The sequence below is a fragment of the Pinus tabuliformis genome, chromosome 9 (genome assembly GCF_031772625.1).
Source record: "Pinus tabuliformis cultivar Carrire ecotype Pingquan chromosome 9, CPIR1, whole genome shotgun sequence".
Classification (NCBI taxonomy): Eukaryota; Viridiplantae; Streptophyta; class Pinopsida; order Pinales; family Pinaceae; genus Pinus; species Pinus tabuliformis.
The window spans coordinates 1540462035-1540472904 of NC_142307.1; the positions used below are offsets into that span (position 1 = coordinate 1540462035).

At 44.2% G+C, this 10870-nt stretch overlaps 1 pseudogene; it reads right to left on the reverse strand.

Moving 5' to 3' along the window:
* LOC149154495 (cullin-3A pseudogene) overlaps positions 1-6694 on the reverse strand; it is a 59305-nt pseudogene extending 52611 nt beyond the window's left edge.
* Positions 6695-10870: the final 4176 nt, after the last annotated feature.

Sequence of the window (10870 nt, forward strand, 5' to 3'; positions counted from 1 at the left end):
TCTCGACTCTTTAAAATTGAAAAAGCAAGTTGTGTCTAAAGCGTCGTTAAAATTTATTTTAAACGGAACAATCACCCCTATTCCTGTGTTGATCTTTAGGTTGAAAAAATGGAGCACACCAATCAAGGAATGCCCCTTGGTGGAAATCATAGTCCCTTCTCCTCTTGGGGAGATGTTGGTGCGCCCCACATGGCCACATTGTCGCTTCCAGGACTGACAATTGGCCTGCCAGTCTGGCTCTTTTCAACCAATGTCGTTCAGAACACCACTATTCCCGAACAGTCGAGTCAACAGTTAGACCAGACCAGAGTTGCCCACCAGCCTTCTACTTCATCTAATTCTTCCTCTGCTCCTTCCTCTTTGCTTGACGGAACTGGTAAAACAAAAATCCAAGTTCCTAAGGAGAAGAAGGAAAAGAAGAAGAAAGAGAAGAAGAAGAAGGAGCCAAAAGCGACTGGGGGCAAACAAGTGTCGTCTGACAAAAATCCACACACAGCACTGACCAGGCCTAAATCTCCATGTGTCATATGCAAGGGAGACCACTTCCACAGAGATTGTCCCTGCATCCCTCGGATACTAAGGGACTGGTCTCCCCGTTTGCACAATTCGGTAGCGTCGACCTCCGATAGCCATGTTGACTGCTCACCGTCAACTAGTGAAAGTGAAGTCACATGATAGAGAGGGAAAGCTAGATTTCCCTGCAAACTGTGTGAAGGAGACCATGCCATCCACCGTTGTCCCTTCTTAGACGAGGCTAAAAGAGTTTTGGAAGATCGCCCGGTTTTACCAGTGCAACTTCCTCCTGGATATCAAAAACTCCTGCCAAGTCCTTCACTAGTTGAGAACCCGGCTGGCCCGCCCAGGTGGTCAGCCGAAGCACCTATCATTGAAGATGAACCGTCTGGATCCATGCCTGACGAAATTCAAAAGGTTGAGGCAACAGTTGACCCGGTTTTGCCTTCAGAGGCTCTATCTTCGAATGATACCATCACAGAGGAGAATAGAGACGACACCGTCCAAATTCTCTTCATCAACACAGACTCTGACGAACAAGGGGGCAATTTGCCCATTCCTTTGTCGTAGGAAGGAACTTCGTCATAGTCATACCCGGCCGTCTATTCGGTCCCACCACCAAGCAACCTAGTTGTCTCGTTCGACTGGAACCAACTAGGCAGACCCCGGTTGCCAGCAAGCATACCATTCAGAATTATCGTTCAAATATACAGAATGGTAATGGCTGGCACTATCATTGATGAGGGGGCATCTGTGAGTATCCTTTCCTCTATTGCTTGGAAAGCGCTTGGTTCACCAGCGCTTTTGCCTGAAATGAGAAATCTATCAGGCTTTGATAAAGGAACCAGTCAACCTTTAGGGATCCTCCCCAATGTGCCCATAACATTGAAAGGGAAGACCGTTCAAATGAACGTGATGGTCGTTCAAGGACCCTTGGATTATAACCTACTCCTTGGACGAGACTATATATATTGCATGGGAGCCATCGTCTCCTCACTCTTTAGAGTAATGTGTTTTCCGCATGAAGGAAGAGTGGTCAAGCTCGTGGACCAGCTTTCATTTCCCGGATCACGCATCGCAAATAGTCATATACCACCCCTAAATGGTCTCTTCACGCAAGAAATGTCTCAACCCACGGTCCGTCCTCCTGATGAGCGCGAGTAATCCGGGAGGATATGACTGGAACCCAGGGGGAATGCATCCTGGTCTGCTTCGGCAGGAAAACCTTGGGTATAGGGTAGGTTTCCGTGGGAGAATATGACTAGTCTGTACCCCGTCTGTCTAGGAAGAGGGGTTATTCTAGAATAATATTCTCTTGTCAAAGTTATGTGAGTTGGCGGGCATCGTCGCTCACCTTTGTCTATTTCGGTAGATATTGCCGAGGAAGTGTTTTGTTTGAAAGATTAACGAGACAATCTTTGGGTAACCTGAAAGAGGTAAGCCTCTCTCGTTAAAACAAATGTTTTGACAGAAGAGAAGTAGAGGTAACCTTGAAACTCTGTTTTATGCCTGGGGGCATGCAAACCTTTTGGAGTGCAAGCAAGGGGCGGCTATTTATTTTTTAAATTTTTAGGTCCTTCCCTTTAAACCTGTAGGTCTAACCCTTTAAACTCGTAGGATTAGTCGTTTCCGAACTTGCATAACGAAAGGATGCGGGGCATAGCTTCGTGAGGTGAAGCTCCATAAAAAATAGAATCTCAATGAGACACTCTTATCATATGACTGGGTATTCGAGCAGTTTTAGCACACAGTTCATGCTCGTTAAAAAATAAACGCAAGATCCGAGCAGTTTTAGCACATAGTTCATGCTCGTTAAAAAATAAACATAAGATCGAGCAAATGTTTCCACCCACGTTTAAGCTCGTTAAAAAATGAACTATCCCGGTAAATAACCACTGTGAATGTAATATCATCAGCCATTAAAGCCTTGGTCGTGTTTGCACCGTCACCTCCACTTTTCATTTGGCCGATCGTTCACCTCCATATGATTGTTTACCCATTTTGAGGAACAGCTGCGAAGAGTGATTTCACCTAGCCATCCTTGTGACACTGCCGTGATTGGAAAATTCCAACCTGTACCTGGAATCAGCTGCTAACCCTGTTTATCACTCGTTTCTCAAAAGACGAGTCTTCTTTAAGCTCTTTTCATCTGACTCGTAAAATATGAAAAGATTGCCGAGTCCTTGGCCTTCCAGCTCGTTAAAGGGACAGGAAGTGCTATCCCTCCTCTAGATTTTAATCTTTTTGGACCTGAGGGATTATTGCACAAAAAGATCGAGCGCTTGTTTTATTCGGCTCGTTAAAACTATCGAAAACTCATCCCTTCTGTATTGTTTTATACTTTTTCGGACTTAAGGGATTAGATGACGAAAAAGGACTTTTGGAGTTAACTTTATGTACCTTTTCGGACTCTCTAAAAATGAAAAGGACTGAGTTATCCTTGTCGTTAGACTCGTTAAAATCATTAAATAGCGACAAACTTGTCTTTAGACGAGAACGAGTTTCACTATCGCTAGGTTCATTAAAACATAGCGATGGGCTTGCCCAAAGGGCAGGTTATAGAACAAGCATATGTTATCCTCCTCAAGTTTGACAAAAATAAAGAGGTACTGGTCAGCAATGATTGGGGAAAAATTGGGAGAAACTAAATAAAACTTTGATGGTAGCAAGTCGCTCTTGAACATGACACTTTTCCTCCGTACCACAATCGGGTTGGGTTGTTTCATTCACCGGTCACATCCACGGTCTCGCCATACCATCCATATTTGGGGTAATGCTACCGATCCATCGCATCAGTGTCGCCACATGTTCAAGAGAAGTCGTTCAGAAAAGTCAACCGTGTCCCATCCACTGCCATACATTATCCTTCATCCTTTCATGACCGCCACCCTGAATCATATGTCACAAATCATTTTCACCTCCCTTAAAATCATTAGCTCCGTTCCGTGTCACTGATGTGGGATTCATTAAGGCCCTCCTTTGACGGATCGCTTCTTGTCGACATCAGCTCATTATCCAAGAAGTTGATCTAGGAACAACCCCTTCAGTGCTTTGAAGCTTGCATGCCTCAATGGCAAGTTTCTCACTTCCGGCGACAGGTATACATCAATGACTTTCGACCGAAAGATTTTGCGTGGTGTTCGACGCTAAGTCCTTTATTCACACCACGTGAATTGTACTGCGGTACCTTGAGGGTCATTATCATTATCGGTGATTCCTCTCGCGCTTGTTAACGGTTTACGTCATTGACCGGTAATCAAGCGATGTCTTTCCATGTTCGACTCCAAAACATTTCTCACATGGATCGACTTGTACATAGAGTGAAGATCGAACGAGTTTGAAGACCCCGGATCTAGTTTCATCCATCTGGGCTGCGATATATATTCAGGAAAGATAAAGAAATTGACATGTACATCATTACAGCAGATAATCATCCTACTCAAAGGATGATAATTTCATCAAAATTATCAGTCTACCATCAGACGATTGTCTGTTCTATGTACAGAAAAATGAATTTATAAAACTGAGCATGGGAATGCCCACCTCAGCTAGATCATGAAAGCAGTATGAAAAATAATGTATTGTATTGTATCTTATTACAGGTCTCCTCCCAGCATTGGATGAACTTCGGATCCCCCTGATAAAGCATTTCACCCGATAAACGGCCTCATACTTTAGGGGGCAACTGTTATAGACATTTTTGTGCCTTACAACATGGAGCATGAAATGTCCATAATCTAAGGGATCCAAAGTCCCTAAACATGTTGTTCCTACCCCTAGAGGAACAAGGCTAACAAACCACAACAATTCACAGAAGTTCTCCACCAGAAACTGCTCAAAAACAAGTCAATTCGGGATCATTTCAGTGGCTACACTAGCTGTTTGCGTTGAATGTCAAAGCCAACACTGGCTACCTGTGTTGAATGTCAAAGGGAACACTAGCTACCTACGTTGAACGAGAATGGACATGTGGCAAGCTCATTTCTCAAGGTGTCAAAACCCAGGAAGCTTCCAAAATGACACTTGCCTCAGGGAATTCGACTGGTGATGAGTAAGAGGTTCCAAATCTCCAAGTGGAAGCAAGAACCTCCAAGTGGAATCAAGAACTGACAGAGGGAGAGGACACTAGTCAGATCTCAAGCTGACTCATCCTCTCTCCAAACATCTATATATGGATCTCTCCTCCATGAGATCTAGAGGCTCGAATTTTATTATTGCAAAGAATTGTTGTTGGTTTGAGATTGGAATCATTGGGTGCTTAATGATTTGAAGGGGGTGAAGATAGGAATTCCATTTTCTGGGAAGGAGATGCTGGATTGGAGCCCTCTGGGTTGTATCTCTTCCTGAACCTTGTTATTCATCAATAAAGCTATCTTGGTTTCTCCTATATGCTGATGTATTTTTGATGTATGATTGCATTAGTATATTTAGTTTGTTTCTAATCCTGAACTAGTTATGAATATGAATCCATGTCTTGTGTAGCGTTCTCTTCTTGTGATCTTGCAGAAACCTCTTGAAGCTGGGCGAGCGAGAAGGCAAGTAGCTGGGAACTCTCCAAGAGAAGAGAAGCCGGATCGAGGGACAAACGGAAGACACCGGTTAGTCCATCCATCTCTCTCTTCATTCTTAATTCATAAAGGAAGAATACTAGAATAGTTGTCTCTGTTTGTTGCTAAGGCACTGTCACACCTTAGGTGGATAGGATCGTCCTGCATAGGCATTTTTCCCCACAACAATTTGTTTAACCATCACTTTTGATTGTTAGCTAACTTTCTTTCCAATTTGTGATGCATCTTCGCTTGTGTGTTGCCTTCCAAGCCACGCACTATTACAGGTTTCCAAGGGGCACATGCACCGAACTCTCCGTGTGTTAGAACCGTTCATGCACCTTCCTTGTCTCGCTGCAGTTGTCACACCCTTGCTACCAACAAGGACATCTTACTTGCCTCTGTGCGAAATCGCGGTCAAGGCATGACTGAACGACCCACTGCTGGGACTCCTACACCAAACTGTCTAAGGTCTAATTGGGACTTCTTATCGGGGAGATCCCTTGACATGTTGGTGGGTCCAGCACAGTCAACATTTTTGGCGCTAGAAGGAGGGCCAAACGACAAGCTATGTCCTCTCATCCTGTTTTGAACCTTTGCATATCTATCATGGATTCTTGCACTCTACTCCCTCCACGATGTTTTTCACATGCTGAATCTGTCACCATCATGAGGGAGTTCTTTGATCTCTTGTCCATATACACATATGATTATGAAGGCGAAGTGGCCTGGCCTGAGTTCTTACATGACTTCCTTGCCTTGCTTCATGAGGACGATGGATGTTCTGACGAGTGGGCCAGTCTACTGCTTGCATACACACTTCGTGAATCTTCACATCGGTGGTTGTGCAGCCTACTGGCTGACAGCGTGCACTCACTTCAGCACTTCTATGAACTCATTGAAGATACTTTCTATCATTTTGATTCAGAATATCTTGACCAAAAATTGTTACAACAATGGAAGGCTCTGCATGAATCGCCTATGGATTTTTGGCAGAGTTTCCGTGATTTGCAGTTTCAAGATCCAAAGAGCCAGATGAAATTTCCTTATCTTTGGGACTGATTCAAGTACTGTCTTAAGAAATCTGCTCATCCCAAGAAGAATGTCAAGCTCAAACCCCGCTAAGCATACTTCGGTGATGGAGTTGCACAATCACAGATGGACACGGTCATTGTCACAAGTGACTGTCCTCCTTTCACTCATCGAACAGCTCCACCATCGCAGAGTGATGTGGGAGAGCATGAACACAAATTTGTTGAACCGTCATGTCTTGCTGACATCGCTCCTTCCAATTTTTGCACAGACTTGGTTGTGAGTCCCATACCTTGTCACATGTATTTTGTACGTCAACCTCAATCTTCGTATTCTGATCATCCTCTAGATGACAATGTATTGTGTTCTTCCATTTTGGTCTCTACACTTGTTTTGAACGAGGATTGATCTATCGACGGAGTTGGTGTTTCACAACCAACATGCGTTGGCATTCATGAAGAGCATGACGGGGAGCTTGAACATCCAACAACAGTAGGGGACAATCCCGATCTGTCCGTACCTCCTCCGTTTTTTCCTGACATCCTTGATGATCCTGCCATCCCTGATTTTTCATGTGCATCTCCATCCACGAATTCACCCATTGTTGATCATTCGCAGGACAAACCGGATATCATTCCATCATCTGACAACGGAGAGGACCAATCATTCATTGAAAATCCACTTGATCTTTCATCTGATTTTTCTGGAAACATAGAGGGTGAGCACCCTTTCTTCTCATCTACGCCTCTGTGTGATTCATCAAATCATATGGATGCCGACCAACATCCTAATTTTTCTGATCTTGGCTGTCGTTATCTCTTTACCTCATCATCTGATCACGATGTTGATTCATTTGTTGTTAATCCTCCCAAACCATTGGTCTACGATGATCTATCTATCGATGAAGTTGAAACCCCCCAGACTGTTGAGGCACTTCAGTCCGAGCTGATGGTTATGTCAGGCCCTCGCTGTCTTGAGGTTGGTCTCACTTCCAATCAGGAAATGGTTCAAACACCTGAGGGTCCTAATCTCTCATCCATATGCACTGAGGAACAATCCAACACTCAGATTTCACTTCCTCCACTCAAACTACATGACCCCATCGCTCATGCATTGGAGGAATCTTACATGCAAGAACACTTGCGCAACATAAATGGTCTACCCTTCTCATGTTTTCTTGCATGCCACGGTCAAGGGAATGCATAAACTCAACATCTGCATGCAGTGTAGTACAACACCATGGAAAGTCCACAGAGTGCATGTCATGCGCTTTCACTCATTTTTGTTTTTCGGACACTTGTAAGCTCGGAGTGTGTCTGTTTTCATTTTTGTATCTTTCACACTTGTTGGTTCTCACAATTGGGTTACTCGCATACCAAGTCTTCACCAACATGGGTCAACCAATATGTCGGTGGCTACATTGGAAATATCACTTCACATGATCATGCCCATGCATCGTTAGCTTAGGAGTAGGAGTAGCGTTTTCTTTCAGTTTGCTTGCTTGAATGCTTGTTTGCTTTCTTGCTTTGCATGTTTGTTTTTCTACTTGCTTGTTTGCTTAATCACTTTTCTTTCGCATTTACTTCTGCTTCTGCTTGGCTTTGTTGTTCTTTTACTTGATTTTGTTCATAGGTTAGTTTCGCATGAAACCATGCATGACTCTTGAAACAAGCTGGGTAAAGTACAAGAGGTCTTGTGTAGCTATCGCTACTTGGTTATTTGTCATCTTGCCTCTGTATGAAGAACTTGTTACTTTTGGTCCATGATATGTCGATGGAAAATACGTATTGTTTGAAGTGAACCCTGGTGAAAACACAATGCTTGTGCACATAGAGGTGTCACCTTCTCTAGTCGGTTATTTTTGGGTTAACCCTTGTCAGCTCAGTCAAGTAGAGTAAGGTAAGGGGGAAAACCTTAATAGGCACTTCAGAGGTATATAATAAACTACTTCTCTGAAGGAACAACCTCTTCTGCTCTTACTAATTCGAGATCCCTCTTCCGCCTCTGAAATGAATAAGTGTTATGCACAAGTATGAAAATGAAAAAATGAAAAGTGAAAATAAATTCAAAAATTCAATATGAATAAGGCGAAAGAAGAGAAAGGCTTCCTGTGCAGAGAGGTGATACAAGTAACTCCACTGGGGTACTAACCAGGCTCGCTAGCAGCGGAGCGATGCTTGTGTTCCTGCATGACTCCGTCGGGGTAGTGTCTAGGCCTACTCGCAGCGGAGCAACACTAGAGATGAAAGTAAGACTCTGAGGACTATACTGCTTGTACACCAATATACCCTTCAACCCCAATTGAAACCACTGTGTTGACTTGGCTTGGAATGTGTGTCAATCAACCAAGAGATTGGTAGTTGCTACATCTTACAATCAAGAAAGTGTGGAAACCAAGACGAACTGATTACTGAACAATACTTCTGGAGGTGTTAGACTTGATTTTCACGAACAAGGTCCATTCAGAGAGTTGGAGTTCTACCCATGTGTCGCCAAGTATTGTAGCGGCTACAACCACCCTCCAAAATTTTTCCTTAGCTTTGTTTTGGAGCCTCCCTACCAACCTTTCACAGCAACATATATTTCCTTGTCAAGTACACAAGCTTCAGTGATTTTCTTGCAGAATGACAGCCTGTCCATCAAAGATTGTTGCATCCCCCTCATAGGTTGTTTCACCGGACTTGGTCCAGCTACAAGCTGAGCAGCTCCCTCAAGAAATTGCGCAATTCTAGAGGGAAACCAGCCTTCCCTCCAGAAATTGTGCAATTTTGTCTGGCAGCTTACTGGGTTCCAGAATTGCACAAATATGTCTATCACTGTTCATTTAGAAAATTGCGCAATTCCTCCCAGCAGGGCTGCTCACCCCAGAAATTGCACAAACCTTCTGGATAGCCAACCCAGCTCCCTCCCAGAAATGCGCATTTTTTCCCCTCAGCTGAGCAGACCGATGCATGTGCCTTCAGGTAGACCAGTTCCCTCCGGGACTGAGCAGAATTGATTTGCATGCATGGACTACTTCTTCCAAGGCAGCATTCAAAGGCATCCCTTGCTTTAGGGATCTATTTTTAGCAGTTATAGGTTACATGCAAGGATCATCTCAGAAACCTCCCGCCAAGTGTCACTTTTCCTAGATTTCTGGCATGCACGTCACAACCTCGATTTTATCAAAACTCATCAACTGGACGCTATAGAACCCATTCCTCACATCGACCTTGCAGCTCTGACATCCCACATTGCATCTAGGAGTCGTTGGCACATTCAGCTTAGCTGTCTTGGGGTAAGCCCGCCTTTCATGTCTTGCATTGCATTTCTGTCACTTTTTGTGTTTCGCTTTGTGTGAGTATTGTCTGCTTGATTTCAGTGAGCACTTCTTGTTATTTTGATGTATGTTAGCTTGTAGCAGCACCGTTTCAGTTTTCGCTCACATCTCACTATTGTCGCATGCATGACACTGTTTTGCACGAATAGTCACCGTCGCAGTAACTTGCTTCACACACATGCATGCTTTCCCGTTTTTTGAATCCTACACTTTCTGCTTACATGTATAATCCTTCACTCTTGTTTGCACTCATCTCACCATGCATTCAGATTTCTCATGTTTTTGGTCGCCCGTCGGCTAGACTAGGCTGCCTTGGCCCGGACCGTGCCTTACTCGGCTAGCACTACGCATTTCCAGAAGTGAAGGCTCTGCCTTCCCTCCAGAAATTGCGCAAGTCTAGCCCAGCACTGACCTCCAGACTTGCATTGTGCAATTCTTGGAGGCAATGTCCTACTGGCCCCACAAACTATGCAATGTAGTTTTCTAGTTGCATGTCACTGCTGACTGAAATTGCGCATTGCACAGTTTCAGTCCTTAGCATGCTAAGTTGGACTGTGCATTGCACATTTCCAGCAGTTAGTCAACCTCCTGACAGCCCGGATTGTGCCTTGCGCAGTTTTGGCAGTTAGTGTCCTGACCTCCCGGCAGAAATTGCACAACCTTCACGTTCAATCGCACAAGTATGTTGCAAGTCAATCCTCAAGTTTTTTTTGGTTTTCGACATATTGCTTGCCATGAGTGCTTTTATGTCTCCACGAATCACAGGTGTTTGTGTTTCTCTCAACAGCACAAGTACAATGACTTCCAGGAGAGCAGAGTCAATGACACTATTAAGAGCGCAACTGGGGATGCAGTCGATCAAGTATCTATGAACTTGCCTATCCATGAAGACATCAACTTGTTCATGGACAAGGATATCAAGATCAATGGCAACGACATCAAAGTGAGAAGCACCATCAGCAGTAGCAGAAGGTAGCACACCTCCGAGTGATGAATGTAAAAGGAAGGTTGTTGATAGCATAGAGGCAAAGCAAAGTTGCAAGTTTGAAGCAGATCCACTTGTGACGAAAGCAGCTTTGGAGATTGAGGCTATGAGGTGACGACGCAACATGAAGGTCGCTCGAAGGCAGAGAATGGAACAAAGAATGAGTTGCGTGTGTTGAAACAACAACTCAAGGAAGAACAGGAGCTACATAGACGAGAGAATGAGTTGCAGCAGGAACAGGTACAGCAGGGGGCGTAACATGCATAGACGGATGAAACTACACTCGTATAAGTTATAGATCCATCCCAGCAGCTAGCACGGAGCAGACAAGGTGAGAAGTTTTGTTGATTGCATGTAAGGGAATTCAACATCATGCATGTCATTGTGTGCACGCATGTGATCCCACCCATTTGGCACACTCACCGAGGCAAAGACAAGAAGCAAGTCTGACTGGGGTTGAACATGCAATTTGAC